The sequence below is a fragment of the Bos taurus genome, chromosome 15, assembly GCF_002263795.3.
Source record: "Bos taurus isolate L1 Dominette 01449 registration number 42190680 breed Hereford chromosome 15, ARS-UCD2.0, whole genome shotgun sequence".
NCBI classification, from domain to species: Eukaryota; Metazoa; Chordata; class Mammalia; order Artiodactyla; family Bovidae; genus Bos; species Bos taurus.
The window spans coordinates 28,528,963-28,534,962 of NC_037342.1; the positions used below are offsets into that span (position 1 = coordinate 28,528,963).

The 6,000-nt window shown below is 56.7% G+C and overlaps 1 protein-coding gene across 5 annotated transcripts in view; it reads right to left on the reverse strand.

Moving 5' to 3' along the window:
- The window catches only part of FXYD6 (FXYD domain containing ion transport regulator 6), a 36,585-nt gene extending 31,430 nt beyond the window's left edge, over positions 1-5,155 (reverse strand). For 4 of the 5 annotated variants that reach the window (XM_059874653.1, XM_059874655.1, XM_059874654.1 and 1 more), the window contains exon 1: positions 5,117-5,155. The gene's annotated coding sequence lies outside the window, so the exon portion shown is untranslated. 5 annotated transcript variants of the gene reach the window in all.
- Positions 5,156-6,000: the final 845 nt, after the last annotated feature.

Genomic DNA, 6,000 nt, shown 5'->3' on the forward strand with positions numbered 1-6,000 from the left:
TCCAGGCAAGAATACTGGAGTGGGTAGCCATTCCCTTCTCCAGGGGATCTTCCTGACCCAGGCATCGAACCCTCGTCTCTTATGTCTCCTACACTGGCAGATGGGTTCTTTACCACTAGCGCCACCTGAGAAGTCCTAAAAAATTGAAAGAAATTCTAATAACAATAACAATGTGTTAGTACTATTATTATTATAGCAATTAATATCCAGCAAGTGTGTTCTATATGCTAGGCACAAAGAAGCACTTGACGTAACTTAGCCCTGCTCAATTCTCATGCCCATTTGACAGATAAGGAAACTAAGGCTTAGAAGAGTTAAGCAAGCTAGGAAGCGTCAGCAGCCAGATTAGACCCCAAGTCTGTGCATCTCCAAAGGCGACCATCCCCTGCTCTGCAGGCCGAAGTAAGGGTTCATTCCTGCTAGGGCCTGAGCAGAGGCAGAGGGTAGGAAGTCCAAGGCTCGGGATGATCACATGGAGAAGGTGCCTGGTGCGATAGCTGCGGCCAGGACCCAGAGAGCTTCGAGGGCCAGAGCCAGGCACCTGTCCCCAGTAACAGGCACGGAGAGGTTGGAATACTGGCCCACAGATCAGTGGTAATAAAAGCAAGAGGGCTGAGAAAGTGGAAGGAGAGAGAGCCCATCACCATGGTCTGGGTGAGAGACTGCAGCTGGGCGAGGTGAGAGGGTGCAGGGAACCTGTGAGCTCACGCCTGTGTGTCAGGTATGGATATTATGTATGAGTGAGAAGGGGAGAGAGAGTGCAAGTGTGAGCCACACATGAGCGAGTGCGGGGGCCCTGCTTGTTGAAGATGGAGGTTGGGGGGGTCCTTCTGGGTGGGAGGTGGGGTAAGGTCAGCCGGGGAGAAACGGAGGAACCGGGCAGGAGCGCTCAGAGAAATGAAACCATCATCTCAGAGGGCTCTAGGTCCTGGAAAGCCCACAGAGCCTGGCATAGGGAAGGGACTCACTTAACAACTGGTAAAGGGATGTACGTATGACGTTAAGACCTTGCTTCTGGCCCCCTCCCGAGGACTGGCTTTGCCCTCCAGCCATGTGAGGGTCACTGTCATTCTAAATAGATCCTCCCTCATCCCTGGCCCCAAACCAGAGCTTCTGAGCTGAGCAGCCACATTCCCACGGCCCCAGCCTGGTCCCCTGGGCCCCAGCGCCCCTCCTGAGCCTCCCGCTCCCCCGTGCGTCTTTGTAACAAGTGTGTTCCTGTGTGGGCTCCAGGCTGACTTCATACTTTCCCAGGTCAGAGTCTCCCCTCCCACTTCCCATTCCAGGGCAGAGAAGATGCTGCCAAATTGGATCCAAGGTTTTGTTTCGGCCAGAGATATTCTGCTTCTCATCAGAGACAGACAGCCCTGACCAGCGCCTCCTGTCACGCTCTCCAGTTGCCCCAAGGCTCTCTGTCCGAGGATTCATAGACTCAAAATCAATCTGGCTCATCCCTCCAGAGACCACATCTCCCAAGACTCCACCAGGCCCCGGGTGTTATCCTAGCAAAACAGACCAAGTGGACATGGTGTCCAGGAGGGTCAGGGGCTGCAGCCTGGGAGATAAGAACTTGGTCTCGGATTCTTGAGCATCTCCTGTCTTCACAGGTTGAAAAGGGAGCCTTCTCAGGGGTGACTAAAGACCACCCCCCTCCCTGCTCCACTCAGCTACAACCCTGTGTTATAAAATTATAAGCACAGTTTGGCACCTGGAGAGAAAAGGGATCTTTTTCAAGACTGTACAGGCTACAAAAACTGGGAGGAAAACAAATGCCTTAGAAATCATGAAATCTGACCCATCTACAGGCAGATGAGGAAACAGAGGCCTAAAATCATGGAGGCTTTTGGGTTCGATCTGTGATCAGGGAACTGAGATCTAGCATGCTGCGTGGTGTGGCCAAAAACTAAAAAAGAAAAATCGTGGAGGCTTTCAGTTGCTGGAGATCAGTCTAAGCCATTCCTGACTACCACCAGAAACCCAGTTTGAAGGGCTATCTGGGATATGAATGCAATGCCCCCTGGAGCACAGCCAGGACTACACCTCGGTCTGCACCCCCAGGCTCTCCTCCTTTATGATGCAGGCAGGGCCAGGGCCTCTCGTGACTGGTCTGCCTCCTCAGGTGCTCAGGCAGAAGCTGGTGAGTGATTTGTTAGACAATGAGTCCTGGGGGCTGCCTGACACAGTCTGCCATCCAGATGGCTGCCAGCGAGGCCCAACGGGGCCAGGGGCCAGGCTCTGACTTACAGGATCCAATGCTCTGGCTTCCCTATGGCTGCGGGGAGTTTCCAGGGTCTAGGGAACTGCCTCTGCTCCCTCCTCTCCTGGCCACATTCTCCAAGAAAACAGAATGAAGCAGGCTCCCCATCCACTAGGGCACCCACACTTTGAAGGGACATGGTAGTCCCCAGGGATTGGTGGCAACAAAGAAAAAAAGGCAAGTGAAGCAAGTGATGTGCGACAGGAAGTGTATGTGTGTGGGGGGCGGTGGGGGGGTGGTCACAAATCCTGGCTGAAGAGTCAGAGGCCTCAGCCACAGTGGAGTGTGTGACCTCCAAGCCTCAGTTTTCCCATTTGCATGATGTCCCGACTGGATGTCCCCCTTCTGGCTCTGAGAAATCTAGGATTCTGAGGTCAGGGACTCTGTCTTCCTCGTGATCCTGGCAATGAACACACAGTAGGTACTTAAAGCAATGCACTGAATAGTTGAATGAAGTGGGGCCCAAGTCAGTCCAAAGTTCACGAGGTGGCCAGAAGGAGACCCTGGCCTCCAGAGCCTATCACCAGACCCAGAGAGAAGCTACAGGTCTTGGGCAAGCTCTAGCCATCCAGGAGCCCTTGGCAAACTGCCTTCCTGTCCCAAGACACACAGATGTGCTTGGAGGAGCCAAGAAGAAAGCAGGAAAGTGTCCCTGGGGGATAGAGGGCAGCCTGGACACTCCTTCCCCGCCCATCATCACCCTAAATACACCCTAAATACACCCTAAATACTTTCTAAATACACCTGGCTTCTCTCTTGCTGGCTCCTCCTCCTCCCAATCCTCAAGGCTTTGTCTTCTCTCCCTGCCCTCCCCTGCTCTCCTAACACAGTCACACCTTTCCTCCTTCCTTTGCGGAGGTTCAGAGCCTCAGCAGGTCTTGGAGCTGCCTGATCCTGTGTTAGGCAGGAAGGCTCAGGGGCAGAACTGAGATTCCTAAGAGGGGCCAGGAGCCTCAGGCTTTCTTAGGGTAAAGGCAGGTAGGAAGCAGTGGGGAGAGATTTACATTCTGGTCCATGCCCAGCCTCTTGCATCTAGCACCCAGGAGAGGGGCTCCCCTCTGAGGGAGTCTGGAAGGGCATCTCCCCCCATCTTCTGCATAGTTCTCAGGGAGATGCTTCCTCCTAGCCTTTCTCAGCCTTCCCCTACACGCTCCTCCAAGGAGCTGGATGAGGCAGAAATCGCGCTCTCTTCCAGCTGGAGACCTGTTCAGAAGTATTCGTGTGTGTGTGTGTGTGTGTGTGTGTGTGTGTGAGAGAGAGAGAGAGAGAGAGAGAGAGAGAAGGGAAGCAATGGTATATGTTATTGCTGGTCTGTGTGAAAGCGCACACAGTTCAATGACGGGTGTATGTGTAGCCTTGTGGGTTGTGTGCGGTGGTTTGGTACATGCATGGTGTATTTAGTGTGTACATGGTGTACATGTGATATAATATATGTGTGTGCTGTGTGTTTATGCAGTGTGTGTGGCAAGCAGGTGTGTGTCTGAGTATGTGGGTGGTGTGGTGAGCGTGCATGTTTGGGGTGTGTTTGTGATGTGTACTGTGTGTTGGGGGAGCTGGAGTGGCTAGGGGCGACATCAGTGTGAGGTGGGAGCTAGCATTTCAGGGTCTCCTACCCAGAGAAGTCAGGGGTAATCAGTATCTAGGCAACCATGTTGGGGGGAGGGGAGGGGATATGGAGGTGAGGAATGGGCAGAAAAGGAGGGAGGCTGAGAATTGAAAAGGGGTTTCCATGGCAACTACTGGGCAGGTCACGTGGAAAAGGCCAAAGCAGAAACAGATATAGACATCAGCACATACACACGATGAGGGCCCTGGGACCCCAGAGTGGGGGCCCTTCCACGGAAGACATGGGCTGCCCACTGATCCATCTCCAAACCTGGAAATCTGGGCCTAGGCAGAGCGCACGATGCCAAGAAGACAAAGGAAGTGGAGAAAGAGGCCACATTGGCGGGGAGAAGCCCTGGAAGCCACAACCCCTGAGGCTGGATGTGGGCAGCGGGGGCCTGGCAAGGCCCATTCTCCAGCATGCCTGCTCCCTGCTCCCACCCTCGGGTGCTTCCTCTACCAGCCACCACTTGTAAGAGCCCAGAAGCAAGTGCCAGGAGCCCCTTCCAACTAGGCAAGGAAGCCCAAGAGACACAATGGGGAAGGCTGTGCCAAGGCCAGCCCTGTTGGGGAAAGAGGGCAGGGTACCAGGAAAGGAGGGGATGGGGCCGGGGGACCAGGCCCACCCCAACCCCCACCCCGCTGGAAGAAGCCAGGACGGGTTAGACAAGAGGAGAGGAACACTAATGCACTCTCATGAACCATGCCCTGGAACGCCAGCCCTTTTTTTTACCTGCCCCTCCTCCCGGTGCCCACTGCCCAGCCCCAGCTCCCCCGTCCTCCAAGCGCCAAATCAGCAAGTCCCATTTTGCATGGCTCATGTGTGCACACTCATAGCCAGCCACCTCCCCTCGTCTTCACAACCGCACACTCAAGTGTCCACAGCTTCCAAGTAACAAAGGGAAAACTACACCGCCCTGGTAAGAGGAGAGCAGCCCTTTCCCCCTCTCGCAAAACCACAGCCCCAAGCTCCAGGTAGCAGCAAACGCCTTGTCCGAACAGCTTCACCCCACCGCCACGGCCTGTCTCCCCCGTCGGCGGCCCCTCTTCTCTTCCGACGCCCACATCCTCTTTGGGTTTCCATCTCCTACCGGGTCTCCGCTGCCCTAGCTGCGTGCCTGGCGAGAACCGCTCACACCCACCGAAAACAAACCTACCCTGGCAGCATCCTGGCGCCGCGCGATCGGTCCCCACCCCAGCCCCTCTCCCTCCTCGTTAGAGGAACCCAACTTCGCCACCTCTGCAGCCGCTTACCTGCGCGGCGTGTCCCCTCCGAGACAATCCCAGGAGGATGAGTGGAGTCCGGAGGAGCCTGGGAGTGGCGAGGCTGGGGGAGGGCGGTGGGCGAGGCTTTCGCTGTTTTTCCCGCCTCCCCTGCTGGCAAGGGTGGGGGCGGGCTGGAGCGCCGCGTCCGGCAGGGGTGGGGAGTGGTGGGCGGGGGCTCGGCCGGGGCTGGGCTCCGGGGACCGCGGTGTCACCGTCTACCGGCCTCCGGGTAGCGTCGTCGCGCGGACCCCCTTCTCCTCGCCCGGCGCTGCCCGCCCCTCGAGCGCGCCGCCGCTGCTCCTGGGTGCGGGCGGGATTCAAGGGGCAGGCCGCTTGGAGAAGCAACAGGAGACCGCCGCCGCGGAGACCGGCCAGGGCGCTCGCATCCGCCTCCAGCTGTTGCTTTTTGGTTTTCCTCGGCTGAGGGTGGGGAGGGAGCAAGACAAACACGATGACAGAGCTAGTGTCTCTCCGAAATAGTAAACTCGGCGCGGGGAGGGGGGGGAGGGAGCGGGGAGGAGGGCGGGGAGGGGTCGGAAAAATACGAGAAAATAACCCAGCACCAGACACTGCAACCCACGTTAACTGGGAGGCTTGGCAATTAAGGGGAATGCGCACCTAAAGCATGAATGGCTGTGTCGTAGGCGCGCGCGCCGGTTCTGGCTGGAGTTGTCATTTTCAGCGAGAGCCCGGTGGGCTGCTGGAGGCGGGGGCTCGCCGGAACCACAGCTTTGCCTCCCAGATCCTCCTCATGGGGGCCCTCGTCCTGCCCCCGCAGGGTCACAGTACTGCCCCCCTCCCAGTCCACTTCTCAGGTCCAAATTCGAGAACGACAAACCTTAATGAGATTTAACTCCTAGCTCGGCAACTCC